The sequence below is a fragment of the Lactuca sativa genome, chromosome 8, assembly GCF_002870075.4.
Source record: "Lactuca sativa cultivar Salinas chromosome 8, Lsat_Salinas_v11, whole genome shotgun sequence".
NCBI lineage: Eukaryota > Viridiplantae > Streptophyta > Magnoliopsida > Asterales > Asteraceae > Lactuca > Lactuca sativa.
Window position 1 is genome coordinate 299680938 of NC_056630.2, and position 16022 is coordinate 299696959.

Here is a 16022-nt window from a genome sequence, read left to right on the forward strand (position 1 = left end):
TTCAATTATTTCAAAGGGTCCAACATATCTCGGGATTAGTTTTCCTTTCTTACCAAAACGTACAATCCCTTTCCAAGGCCACACTTTTAAAAGTACCTTGTCTCCTACTTGGAATTCTAATGGTTTTCGACGATTATCCGCAAACTTTTCTGACGATCTCTGGCAGCTTTAAGCCTATCCTTGATGATAACAATCTTGTCAGATGTTTCTTGGATAAGTTCGAGTCTAGTCAACTGTCTGTCTCCGATTTCTGTCCAACATAAGGGCGAACGACACTTGCGTCCATACAATGCTTCATATGGAGCACATTGGATACTCGTGTGATAACTGTTATTGTAGGAAAACTCAATTAGAGGCAAATGAGCATCCCAATTTCTATTGAACTCAATGACACACGCTCATAGCATGTCTTCCAATGTTTGTATTGTTCTCTTTGTTTGCCCATCTGTCTGAGGGTAGTAAGCTATGCTCAAATCTATCTTGGTTCCTAGTGCCTTCTGTAACATCCACCAAAATCGTGATGTAAAACGACTATCTCTATCAGAAATGATAGATAGGGGTACCCCATGCAGAGGAACAATTTTGTCGACGTAGATTTGGGCCAATTTTTCCATCTTGAAATCTTCCCGAATGGGGAGAAAATGAGCAGATTTTGTCAGTCGATCCACTGTGACCCAAATTGAGTCGTGACCTTTAGCAGTTCTAGGAAGTTTGGTAACAAAATCCATAGATATTTGCTCCCATTTCCATTGGGGAATTTCAGGCTGTTGCAACAAGCCGGATGGTTTTCGATGTTCAGCTTTGACTATTGAACATGTCAAACATTTCCCAACATACAAGGCAATATCCTTTTTCATTCCAGGCCACCAATAGTACTCTTTAAGATCCTTGTACATCTTATCCGCTCTAGGGTGGATTGAGTATTTAGATTGATGAGACTCCTCTAGTACCATGTCTCTCAGATTGTTAACTCTTGGAGTCCAGACCCTGTCCTTAAAATAACGAACTCCATCAGTTTTGGTTTCAAATCTCTCTTCCAAACCGTGTAAGGTCTCGCCTGGAAGATTTTCCTTGAATAACGCTTTCTCCTGGGCATCAATGATTTGAGATTTCAAGCTTGTCTGAATTACCATTCCCAAAGCTCTCACATGTGAAGGTTTCACTCTTTCTCTCCCACCTGGAATTCCAAGGGTTTTCTTCGCTTGTCTGCGTAGCTTTTCTGTCGATCCCTAGCGACTTTTAATCGTTCGCGAATCTGTACAATCTTCTCGGTCGTCTCTCGAATGATCTCCGGACCAGTGAGAGCGGTATCAGGAACTCGTCCTTTAGCTAACTGAGTGTCACCCACCTCAGCCCAGCACAGAGGGGATCTGCACTTCCGACCGTAGAGGGCTTCAAATGGAGCTGCCTTGATGCTCGTGTAATAACTATTGTTGTAGGAAAACTCCACAAGTGGCAAGTGTATCCCATGATTTACCAAAGTGAGTCACAAAGGCTCGCAGCATATCTTCTAAGGTTTGGATCGTCCTCTCACTTTGTCCGTCAGTCTGCGGATGGTAGGTTGTACTCATGTCCAGCCTCGTCCCTAGTGCCTTTTGTAGCGATTGCCAAAATCTCGAGGTAAACCTACTATCTCTATCTGAGATAATAGATATAGGGACGCCATGCAGCCATACTATTTCCTTAATGTATGTTCTTGTGAGTTTCTCCATCTTGTCCGTCTCCTTGATGGGTAGGAAGTGTGCAGACTTGGTCAATCTGTCAACGATGACCCAAATGGTATCCAACCCACCCTTTGTCTTGGGCAGCTAGGTTATGAAGTCCATTGTGATCCGCTCCTACTTCCATTCCGGTATCTCCGGTTGTTGAAGGAGACCTGATGGCTTCTGGTATTCGACCTTGACCTTCGCGTAAGTAAGGCACTTACTCACGAAGGTAGTTATCTCTGCTTTCATGTTAGGCCACCAATATAGCTTTTTGAGATCTAGATACATCGTATCCGAACCTGGGTGGACGGAGTATCGAGTGTTGTGTGCTTCCTTCATGACCAAATCTCTGAAACCCCCGTGGCGTGGAGTCCAGATTCAGTCCATGAGATAGTAGGCTCTGTCACCCTTGACCTCCAAACTCTTATCCATTCCGCGCAGGGATTCTCCCGTCACATTCTAATGCTTTAAGGCTTCAAGCTGAGCCTCCTTGATCTGTGCGGATAGGTGCAAATGGATAGTCATTGTTAACGACTTGGTTCTTCGACCATAATACTCTTTCCTACTTAGGGCGTCTGCTACCACGTTGGCTTTCCCCGGGTGGTAACGAATTTCGCAGTTGTAATCGTTGAGTAGCTCGACCCATCGGCGTTGTCTCATGTTGAGCTCTTTCTGGTTCAGTATGTGTTGGAGGCTTTTATGATCAGTGTACACTATGCTCTTCGTCCGATACAAGTAATGTCTCCAGATTTTTAGTGCGAAGACGACTGCTCCTAAATCGAGGTCGTGAGTAGTGTAGTTTACCTCATGTGTCTTTAGCTGTCTTGAGGCATAGGCGATGACCTTGCCTCGCTGCATCAAGACACAACCGAGCCCCTGATTCGATGCATCGCAGTATACAACAAAATCTTTTGTTCCTTCGGGAAGGGATAATACTGGTGCGGTGCATAGGGCTCGCTTCATGGTCTGGGATGCCTTCTCCTGCTTCTCTTCCCAATCGAATGTTACGCCCTTCTGTGTCAACATGGTGAGAGGTTTCACAATCCGAGAAAAGTTTTGGATGAATCTGCGGTAGTAGCTAGCGAGGCATAGAAATTGACGAATTTCTGTCGGCGTATTCGGTGCTGACCAGTTCTCGATAGCTTTAATTTTGGAGGGGTCCACATGGATTCCTTCTTCACTGACCACGTGTCCTAGGAATTCAACTCTTTGGATCCAAAACTCGCACTTAGAGAACTTCGCATATAACTTCTCAGATCGTAGTGTTTCCAGGACTCGTCGCAGATGATCCTTGTGTTCTTCCTCGCCATGAGAGTAGACGAGTATATCGTCAATAAAGACGATGACGAATTGATCCAAGTACGGACGACACACCCTATTCATCAAGTCCATGAACACAGCGGGCGCGTTAGTCAGTCCGAAGGGCATCACCACGAACTCGAAGTGCCCGTAACGGGTTCGGAAAGCTGTCTTCGGAATATCCTCCTCAAGCAACCGTAACTGGTGGTTGTGACAACCCGAAATTTCCATTGTACGAACATCATCTATTCAATAGAAGCTAGCTCAGTTTCAGTGATTTTCAAGCTTTTCCGAACAAGTTTGTGTACATTAGGGTTTATGTTTTAGATGATATCAGGAGAGTGGATACTCCTGGTTTTGTGAAACTTGGGCATTTCAAGTTTCATAATGTTACAATCCAATATCAGGAATAAAAATATTTTCTGCCAAAATATTCCAGGACTATAAATAGTTTTCTGAATTAAATTAATTCATTATTCACAATTCCAAATAGAGAAAAGCCATATTCTCTCTGACGGATCTTCGGGTTTTCATCCCAGATTGTGAGTCTACTTTTCTATATGTGTTTCAATACTTGTTTAATGCTTATTAACAACAATAACATGTTTAGATTACAAGATCCGGGAGTTTACCGCCCAAGAACGTTCTTGGGGAGTAAACTCCAAAATGGAACATTATGGCTTCCTAGTCCCGATTCCTTGTTAGACAACTTGTTTAGGGGTTAGAGTATGATCTTTATAGGCCAAAAAGCATCCAAGAAACAAAAGTTCTTGGAGTTTACGGCCAAGGAACTACCTTGGGCCGTAAACCCCTTTTCAAGGGCTCAAAGTGCCCCAAAACTTCCCCAAATGCTTAAGGACTTTAACTACTAGTACTTGTGCTTATTTAGAAGATCAAAAGCCCATAAAAATCATAAGTTTGTAGGAGTTTACGGCCAAGAACTCCTCTTGGGCCGTAAACCCCTTTTGATAGGGCAAAAATCATTCCAAGCACACCTTAAGCCTTTAGACAATTTACCTTGCACCCTTGGGACTAGAATGGAGAGGAGAACACATAAAAACCACTCCTTGAAAGGAGTTTACGGCCAAGGAACATGGCTTGGGCCGTAAACTCCAAGTGAAGGCACAAAAGTGTGCCTCTTGTCCCCATTAGCCTTAGATAAATTCATGGAAGCCATCCTTGATGTTTAAGTGCCTCAAATCAATTAAATTCCAAGAGTTTACGGCCGTAAACTCTAGGGTGAATGACCTTAGGCCGTAAACTCCCATATGGGGTGTTCTAGAGCCTTAAATTACTTCATGTGTTATTCCAATAAAGCTAGGAGTGTTCTAGGATCAAGATAACACCACAAAACACCCAAAACAACCCTTTTAGGAGTTCACGGCCATAAACCTATGAGTTTACGGGCGTAAACTCCAAGGTATGGGGTTTGTTGGGTGGTGAACTCCTATACAAGGCCATTTGATGTTTCAAACCCTTTTGCCTTGTCCCGTAGCAACTTAGATGCAACCATTTGAACCTTAAACACTCATAAAAGTGTTTAAATGTTTTCTAAGTGTCTTAACTTATTTATTTAAGTTATTATTTGTCTAATTAGTTATATATATGCTTATTATATGATAACTAGGCTCGTGCGTGTAAACCAGTCTCCGTTTGCCACCTAGCACGGTGTCCGACACTACAATTCAAACGACTCACCACAAGTGAGTTCATACCCCTTGAATCAACCTTTGAAATGATTTTAAGTGTTTTAAATACTTTATGGGGGGGGGGGGAATACAAGTCAAATACTTATAAGTTATTGCTTCAATCACATGTGATTGCATTTAATCACATGTGATTAATAACTAGGAAAACAACGATTTTTACCACTGTTCAAACTGCTTATCAAATTGCTTTACTTTGAAATGTTTTACAAACTGTTTTACTATCCAAACTTATTTATAGACTGTGATTCAAACAAATGCTTCTTACACTTAAACTGTTTTATCAACTTATGCTTCAAAATGTTTTATAGATCGACATCAAGGCGATCTTCTCTGGAAATTATATTGCTGCTTCCAATGTTTTACGAAAACTTATTTATGCTTTTATATATCCAATTGCATGCCCATATATGTATAGATATATAAATAATGTTCAAAGGGCTTAGGAAAGCCATCCGCCCTATTTCCTTTTCCTCGATTTGGATGTGGTCTGGTAGGATTTCGGGTGACCATCCGAAGGTCGTTTCCATATTACTTATATATCATATATACATGTATAGACATAAAAGTACTTCCATATTCATACTCATCAGTACATCATTAGCTGGTTACCATCGGGGTAACGCAGGACAATACATATACAGATATACTAGAAACAATACATATACAGATATACTAGAAACAATACATATACAGATATACTAGAAACAATACATATACAAATATACTAGAAACAATACATATATAGATATACTAGAAAAAATACATATACATATATACTAGAAACAATACATATACAGATATACGAGAAACAATACATATACAGATGTACGAGAAACAATACATATACAGATATACGAGAAACAATACATATACATATACAAAAATACATAATAATTGTGATCCACTGTGTCCGAGAATGCCTTAAATGTCATGGCCCGAGTTGTAGCCAGAATTCTCTTGGAGGGAGAGCGTGAGTTTGCGTATAGATCTATACTGGATTGACTATCCTACACCTTGCTGCTAGCTACAGCCGGACCTGCAGGTCTGCGGGTGCCAAACGTCATTTCTTTTATTACGACCATTCATTATGTCGTTGTTACCAGTCGATAGCATGGTGCAATTTATCACATTATGCCTTAATATAAATCCGGTTTAAGGTAGTAGTATTTAGTACAACAGTAGTCTTATTATACAAAGCTACAGTACTACAATGATTTACCCATTACATATTTTAATGATAATCTCACTTAAGCATTAGTGTACAAACTATATTTTTAACAAATGATAGTTATACTTGGGTAATTACACACTTTTACAACAGACAAGTTTACAAAACAGTTTAGCCTTGGTAGAAGGTTACTTTTATAGAAAATATAGGATTTTCTGAGAGATTCAAACTTTTACAAACACTTTCAAACATTTGCTTACATTTTTACAAGCTTATACATTGAGACAGGTTCAAACGTTTTTACAAGAAACATTAACACTAAAATACTTTTGAACTCACCAGCTTAATGCTGATAAACTCTTTCAAAATAACTTGTATTCTCAGGTCATCAGTAGACAGGTACCGAGGCCAGCTTTTGAGAAGATGGAGTACATTCAAGACTCATCTCATTTTATTTTGTGTTTCATTATTTTTGGTGTCTATAACTATACAGAACACACTTGTATTGAGATTATATATTTAATGCAATGGATGATGTTGTTTGCTTATTTACATTTACTGTGTTGTGATACTGTACATGACGTCCTCCGCCCCAGAACGTTTCCGTCGTTCTTGGTTTTGGGGTGTGAGAGATTGGTATCAAAGCATTGTTTATAGTGAATCAAGTATATCAACCCATAAAAGATATACTAATCTATAAACCCAAAAGGGACTAAAACACTCTGACCAAGAGTCTACACTTTAAATAATAAAATATTTAATTAAGTATACTAGTCTGCATTCATACTAAAATCAGTGTCACAATGACAAGAACAAAAGTATTACGATTGTTGAATATCACAAGTGAGCTTGGGGATGTATGGTCAGTCCTGGGAATGGCATAGCCTGATCAACTATGCTGGTCCTAGGAGTGATTAGCATATGCCCTAGAATGGTTGTGATATGTTAACAAGTCTAAAAACTTACCAACAATACCACAAGAAGATCAGTAGAACTTAAACCTAAAATACAATAGGTGTATTTTGTGCTGCTAGTTACATGTATACTATATTCTTATACCTCTCTTCTCGCGTAGATCTAAATGGCTGGATTCCATCATGGCGACCCGTACTTTCCCAATGAAGGCAATGCCGGGTGGATCGATGAAGAGCCCGAAGATGATCATCCAATCCCATTGGATGATCACCTCGCAGAAGGCTTTTCAGATGGATCTGACTCCGAGCCTGAAGTCAACAACCTACCGCTTGTAGGTCAAGCCCCGAACAACAACCCTCGACCAGCGTTTCCAGGTCCTACTCCCATGTGGGCAAACAATCTGAATCGCTGGAGTGATGAGCAGGGTCAACCCTTGCCATACTTTGGGGACCGAACCTTTTACAACATCAGCGATGGTAGCCCTGCTGACAGAGCTCTGTCGGTAATCATCCGCAGAATAGCTCGTAATGTCGAGCAAGGTCGAGCAGCCATCGACCGGGTCATGGAGATTGATGCCAATTCAGGCGTCAATACAGTCCGCATCCGCCGTCTTGAAGAAGACATGGAACGGACCCGGAGAACCAACGAAACTCTGCAGCAACAGCTGGCTGCCTCCCGTGCTGAAGTCTTAGAACTTTGAGCTCGTCAGAGAACTCAGGACCGACACCTTCAAGAGGTGTTTCGCCAAGTGTCCGACCTCAGGGCTCGCCCGAGGAACTCCCATCGCCATTAGATGATGTCTAGTACATCTCTGTCTTTTGATTTAGGGATAGCCTTGAACTTATGTGCTCTAAGTAGCACTTGTCTGTAAAATATTCCTAACTTTCGATACTCTAATTAGGAATCTAAGACTGTCAGTCTTGTCCTTATGGTATGATGTAAGACCTACTGTTAGGTCGATTTTCCTTGAACTTATTATATCAGTAATACCCGTACTATTGAAATCTATCTAATCTGTGGAAAAATTTGTACACTTGTGTATTCCTACTAATATTCCTTATTGTGATTTCAAACACTCATTCAAACTGTTGGGCTATGGTTAGTTAGTCCATGGGTCACTCTCACGTTGCTTACAAATTGATTCTTATCATCCTTCGTGTCTTTATAAACTTATAGCTGAAGGATGCCTCCTCGCAAATCTCCCAGGACTAGGAATAATCCTGCACCTCCACCACCTGCGGTCATCGATACTGCAGCTCTGAATGCTGCCGTAGCTGCAGCAGTGGCTACTGCCATGGCTCAGTATCACTCATTCGATGCTAGCAGAGGTGGAACCCCTGTTGAATCTATCCCAGTTGAAATCCCTTTGCGCTCGAGAGAGTGCTCCTACAAGGATTTCACAAACTGCAAGCCGAAGCCTTTCTATGGCACCGGCGGAGTCATTGCTCTCTCGTAATGGTTCGAGAAGACTGAATCAGTCTTCGAAATCTGTTCGTGCCCTGCAGCATTCAAAGTGAAATATGCCTCATGCACCTTCTAGGATAAAGCCCTAACGTGGTGGAACGGCCACGTCAAAGCCCTAACTCTCATCGTGGCTAACGACATGGGCTGGGCAACGATGAAGGACCTCATGACTGAGGAGTATTGCCCGAGGGGCGAAGTCCAGAAGTTAGAACATGAACTCTGGAATCTGGCCATGAAGGGCACCAATGTGATCGCTTACACTGCCCGCTTTAGCGAACTGGTGGCCCTATGCCCCAATATGGTTCCCACTGAAGGGAAAAAGATTGAACGGTATGTATGGGGGCTAGAGCCTCCATACCATGGGAATGTCTTAGCATCCAACCCCGCTACCTTCGATAGTGCCAAGCGATTGGCACAAAGACTTATTGACCATGGAGTCAAGACCCCTGCATCCACAACCACCCAAGCCATCCCAGAACCCTCCAAACCCGCTGGCACCAAGAGGAAGTTTTGGGATGAGAAGAAGAAGCAGCGAGCTTCAAAGAAACAACAAATCGTAGCAGTACATGCTGCGGTAGCCCTTACTGCTGTTACTGCTCCGGGGAAGCAGTATTCTGGAAGTTTGCCGAAGTGCAACAAATGCAACTTCCACCATAACGGCGCCTGCCGTGAAATGCAGTGTACTAACTGCCACAGGAAAGGACACACCGTCCGATTCTGTAGGTTCCCGACGCAACCGATCTCCCAAGTTCCTGGCTCTGGCGTGAGCCCAACTTGCTATGGATGTGGCGAAGCAGGCCACTTTAAAAGGGACTGCCCTAAGGCGAGGAATACTGGAGGAGCAGGGAGGGTACTAGCGATAGGCCACGGGGAAGTAGTTGCTGACCCGACAGTGGTGACTGGTACGTTCCTCCTTGATAACTCCTATGCATGCATTCTGTTCGATAGTGGAGCGGAGCAAAGCTTCGTAAACCACAAATTTGGTCGCATGCTTAAGCAACAACCACACCCACTTAATGAACAATTCACAGTAGAAATGGCCATTGGGAAGACTGAAAGTACTAATAGCATATACTTAGGTTGTCTTCTAACCTTAGATAACCATTCTTTCCCAATCGACCTTATGCCGGTCTCAATAAAAAGTTTCGACGTTATTATCGGCATGGATTGGTTAAGTCTTCATCGCGCCGACATCATGTGCTATGAGAAAGCAGTCCGTTTAAACCTCCCGTCTAACGAGACTCTTATAGTCTACGGCGACAAACCTGGTGCGAGTCTTCGCATAATATCTAGTATTCAGGCACAGAAATATCTGCGCAAAGAATACCACGCATTCCTTGCTCACGTCGTCGACACGAACCTAGAAACGAAAGAACTAAAGAACCTCCCAGTAGTGAGCGACTTCCCCGACATTTTCCCAGAAGAGCTACCCGGATTACCTCCACAACGACTAGTCGAGTTCAGAATCGACTTAGTCCCAGGAGCTACCCCAGTAGCCAAGTCGCCCTACCGTTTAGCACCAGCCGAGATGCAAGAACTCTCTGGTCAACTTAACGAACTGCTCAGCAAGGGCTTTATAAGACCAAATTTCTCACCTTGGGGAGCACCGGTCTTGTTCGTTAAGAAGAAAGACGGATCATTCCGTATGTGTATTGACTACAGAGAACTCAACAAATTGACGATCAAAAATCGTTACCCTCTGCCACGCATAGATGATCTATTCGACCAACTGCAAGGGGCAAACTATTTTTCCAAGATTGATCTGAGATCCGGATATCACCAGTTACGAGTGCTAGAGGAGGATGTGCCAAAGACAGCCTTCCGAACTCGTTACGGACACTACGAGTTCGTGGTGATGCCATTCGGATTGACCAATGCGCCCGCAGTCTTCATGGATCTGATGAATAGAGTATGCCGACCTTACTTAGATCAGTTCGTCATCGTTTTCATTGACGACATCCTGATCTACTCCCGAAGTAAGAAAGAGCATGGTGATCATCTGCGACAAGTTCTAGAGACATTACGAAAGGAGAAACTATATGTGAAGTTCTCGAAATGTGAATTTTGGATCCGAAGAGTCGAATTCTTAGGACACGTGGTAAGCGAAGAAGGAATCCACGTGGACCCATCCAAAATAAAAGCCATTGAGAACTGGTCAGCACCAAAGACGCCTACAGAAATTCGTCAATTTCTAGGTCTCGCTGGCTACTACCGTAGGTTCATTCAGAACTTCTCACAAATAGCAAAGCCTCTTAGAACCCTGACCCAGAAAGGCGTGGCCTTTGACTGGGAAGAGAAACAAGAAAGAGCATTCCAAATGCTCAAACGAGCCTTGTGCACCGCACCAATACTATCCCTTCCAGAAGGAATAGAAGACTTCGTAGTCTACTGCGATGCATCCAATCAAGGACTCGGATGTGTTCTGATGCAGCGAGGTAAGGTCATCGCCTACGCCTCGAGACAGTTGAAGACACATGAGGTTAACTACACGACCCACGATCTTGAACTAGGAGCAGTAGTGTTTGCTCTGAAGATCTGGAGACATTAATTGTATGGAACGAAGAGCACTATCTTTACCGACCACAAGAGTTTACAACACATTTTCGATCAGAAGGAGCTCAACATGAGACAGCGACGGTGGGTCGAGCTACTCAGTGACTACGAATGCGATATTGGTTATCATTCGGGTAAAGCCAACGTAGTAGCAGACGCCCTAAGTCGGAAGGAATATTCTGGTCGCAAAGTCAAGTCATTATCGATAACCATCCATTCACACCTGACTAAGCAAATTCAGGCGGCTTAACTTGAGGCCATGAAACCTGAAAATGTGTCGAGTGAATCCCTTAGGGGAATGGACAAGAACTTCGAAGCCAAGGGTGACGGAGCGTTATATTTCATGAACCGGATCTGGACACCGAAACACGGTGGTTTCCGAGACTTGGTCATGACCGAGGCTCACAACACTCGGTATTCCGTCCACCCAGGTTCAGATAAGATGTATATGGATCTCAAAAAGCTATACTGGTGGCCTAATATGAAAGCAGAGATTGCTACCTTCATGAGTAAATGCCTTACTTGCGCAAAGGTTAAGGTCGAGTACCAGAAGCCCTCTGGTTTACTACAACAAACAGAGATCCCAGAATGGAAGTGGGAGCGGATCACTATGGATTTCATAACCAAGTTGCCCAAGACAACGGGTGGACTTGACACCATATGGGTCATCGTTGATAGATTGACCAAGTCTGCACACTTCCTGCCTATCAAAGAAACCGACAAAATGGAGAAACTTACGAGAACATACATTAGGGAAATTGTACGGTTGCATGGTGTACCTATTTCCATTATCTCCGATAGAGATAGTAGGTTCACTTCAAGATTTTGGCAATCCCTACAACATTCCCTAGGAACAAGGCTGGATATGAGCACAACCTACCATCCACAGACCGACGGACAGAGTGAGAGGACCATCCAAACATTGGAAGATATGTTGCGAGCCTGTGTGATTGATTTTGGGAAGGCATGGGATACTCATTTACCCCTTGTCGAATTTTCCTATAATAACAGTTATCACACGAGCATCAAGGCTGCTCCATTCGAAGCTCTCTACGGCCGCAAGTGCAGATCCCCTCTGTGCTGGGCTGAGGTTGGTGATACCCAATTAGCTAGAGGGCAAGCTTCCGACAGTACTCTCACTGGTCCAGAAATCATTCGGGAAACGACAGAGAAAATCGTTCAAATCCGTGAACGATTGAAAGCCTCTAGAGACCGACAGAAGAGCTACGCCGATAAACGAAGAAAACCTTTGGAATTTCAGGTGGGAGACCGAGTCCTTCTCAAAGTCTCACCCTGGAAAGGCTTGATACGCTTCGGCAAGCGTGGGAAGCTTAATCCGAGGTACATAGGGCCTTTCGAGATTCTTGCCAGAGTCGGCCCCGTAGCTTACAAACTTGATCTACCCGACACTCTGCGTAACGTACATTCTACATTCCACGTATCTAACTTGAAAAAGTGTCTGTCCGACGAGACTCTCGTAATCCCACTCGACGAGATCGAGATCAACGAGAGCCTCAACTTCGTGGAAGAACCTGTAGAGATCATGGACCGTGAGGTCAAGCAGACGAAACAAAGCCGTATCCCTATCGTGAAGGTTCGCTGGAACGCCAAGCGAGGACCAGAATTCACTTGGGACGCGAGGATCAGATGAAGTTGAAATACCCTCATCTTTTCGCTTAATTGTTTGTAACTTTTATTTGCTTAAATTCTAATTTCGGGACGAAATTCCCTCTAACAGGGGGATGATGTGACAACCTTAAATTTCCATTGTACGAACCTCATCTATTCAATAGAAGCTAGTTCAGTTTCTGTGATTTTCAAGCTTTTTCGAACAAGTTTGTGTACATTAGGGTTTATGTTTTAGATGATATCAGGAGAGTGAATACTCCTGGTTTTGTGAAACTTGGGCATTTCAAGTTTCATAATGTTACAGTCCAATATCAGGAATAAAAATATTTTCTGCCAAAATATTCCAGGACTATAAATAGTTTTCTGAATTAAATTAATTCATTATTCACAATTCCAAATAGAGAAAAGCCATATTCTCTCTGACGGATCTTCGGGTTTTCATCCCAGATTATGAGTCTACTTTTCTATATGTGATTCAATACTTGTTAGGTGTTTATTAACATCAATTGCATGCTTAGATTACAAGATCCGGGAGTTTACCGCCCAAGAACGTTCTTGGGGAGTAAACTCCAAAATGGAACATTATGGCTTCCTAGTCCCGATTCCTTGTTAGACAACTTGTTTAGGGGTTAGTGTATAACCATTAGGGACTAAAAAGCAACCAAGAAACACAAGTTCTTGGAGTTTACGGCCAAGGAACTCCCTTGGGCCGTAAACCCCTTTTCAAGGGCAATTAGTGCCCTAAACTCCCTCAAATGCTTAAGGACTTAAACCCTCAATTACTTGTGCTTATTTAAGGCATCTAAACCCATAAAAATCATAAGTTTGTAGGAGTTTACGGCCAAGAACACCTCTTGGGCCGTAAACCCCTTTTTGAAGGGTAAAAATCATTCCAAGCACACCTTAAGCCTTAAGACAATTTACCTTGCACCCTTGGGACTAGAATGGAGAGTAGAACACATAGAAATCACTCCTTGAAAGGAGTTTACGGCCAAGGAACATGGCTTGGGCCGTAAACTCCAAGTGAAGGCACCAAAGTGTGCCTCTTGTCCCCATTAGCCTTAGATAAATTCATGGAAGCCATCCTTGATGTTTAAGTGCCTCAAAACAATTAAAATCCAAGAGTTTATGGCCGTAAACTCTAGGGTGATGGACTTTAGGCCGTAAACTCCCATATGGAGTGTTCTAGAGCCTTAAACTACTTCATGTGTTATTCCAATAAAGCTAGGAGTGTCCTAGGATCAAGATAGCACCACAAAACACCCAAAACCACCGTTTGAGGAGTTCACGGCCATAAACCAATGAGTTTACGGCCGTAAACACCAAGGTGTGGGGTTTGTTGGGTGGTGAACTCCTATACAAGGCCCTTGGATGTTTCAAACCTTTTTGCCTTGTCCCGTAGCAACTTAGATGCAACCATTTGAACCTTAAACACTCATAAAAGTGTTTAAATGTTTTCTAAATGTCTTAACTTATTTATTTAAGTTATTATATGTCTAATTAGTTATATATATGCTTATTATATGATAACTAGGCTCGTGCGTGTAAACCAGTCTCCGTTTGCCACCTAGCACGGTAGCCGACACTGCAATTCAAACGACTCACCACAAGTGAGTTCATACCCCTTGAATCAACCTTTGAAATGATTTTAAGTGTTTTAAATACTTTATGGGGGGGAATACAAGTCAAATACTTATAGTTATTGCTTCAATCACATGTGATTGCATTTAATCACATGTGATTAATAACTAGGAAAACAACGATTTTTACCACTGTTCAAACTGTTTTTCAAACTACTTCACTTTGAAATGTTTTATAAACTGATTTACTATCCAAACTTATTTATAGACTGTGATTCAACAAATGCTTCTTATACTTAAACTGTTTTATCAACTTATGCCTTCAAAATGTTTTATAGATCGACATCAACTCGATCTTCTCTTGAAATTATATTTATGCTTCAAATGTTTTATGAAAACTTATTTATGCTTTTATATATCCAATTGCATGCCCATATATGTATAGATATATAAATAATGTTTAAAGGGCTTAGGAAGGCCATCCGCCCTATTTCCTTTTCCTCGATTTGGATGTGGTCTGGTGGGATTTCGGGTGACCATCCGAAGGTCGTTTCCGTATTACTTATATATCATATATACATGTATAGACATAAAAGTACTTCCATATTCATACTCATCAGTACATCATTAGCTGGTTACCATCGGGGTAACGCAGAATCATACATATACAGATATATACGAGAAACAATACATATACAGATATACGAGAAACAATACATATACAGATATACGAGAAACAATACATATACAGATATACGAGAAACAATACATATACAGATATACTAGAAACAATACATATACAGATATACGAGAAACAATACATATACAGATATACGAGAAACAATACATATACAGATATACTAGAAACAATACATATACAGATATACGAGAAACAATACATATACAGATATACGAGAAACAATACGTATACAGATATACTAGAAACAATACATATACAGATATACGAGAAACAATACATATACAGATATGCGAGAAACAATACATATACAGATATACGAGAAACAATACATATATATGAATACTGAAAAATTGTGATCCACTGTATTGGGCATGCCTTAAATGTCATGGCCCGAGTTGTAGCCAGAATTCTCTTGGAGGGAGAGCGTGAGTTTGCGTATAGATCTATACTGGATTGACTATCCTACACCTTGCTGCTAGCTATAGCCGGACCTGCAGGTCTGCGGGTGCCAAACATCATTTCTTTATTACGACCATTCATTATGTCGTTGATTACCAGTCGATAGCATGGTGCAATTACTCACAGTATACCTTAATATAAATCTGGTTTAAGGTAGTAGTATTTAGTACAGCAGTAGTCTTATTATACAAAGCTACAGTACTACAATGATTTACCCATTACATATTTTAGTGATAACCTCACTTAAGCATTAATGTACAAACTATATTTTTAACAGATGATAGTTATATTTGGGTAATCACACACTTTTACAACAGAAAAGTTTACAAAACAGTCTAGCCTTGGTAGAAGGTTACTTTTATAGAAAATATTGGATTTTCTGAGTGATTCAAACTTTTACAAACACTTTCAAACATTTACTTACATTTTTTTACAACTTATACTTTGAGACAGGTTCAAACGTTTTTACAAGAAACATTGACACTAAAATACTTATGAACTCACCAGCTTAATGTTGATAAACTCTTTCAAAATAACTTGTATTCTCAGGTCATCAGTAGACAGGTACCGAGGCCAGCTTTTGAGAAGATGGAGTACATTCAAGACTCATTTCATTTTATTTTGTGTTTCATTATTTTTGGTGTCTATAACTATACAGAACACACTTGTATTGAAATTATATATTTAATGCAATGGATGATGTTGTTTGCTTATTTACATTTACTGTGTTGTGATACTGTACATGACGTCCTCCGCCCCAGAACGTTTCCGCCGTTCTTGGTTTTGGGGTGTGACACATGACCAAGAAAATGTACTTCCCGAATCCAAAATTCACACTTA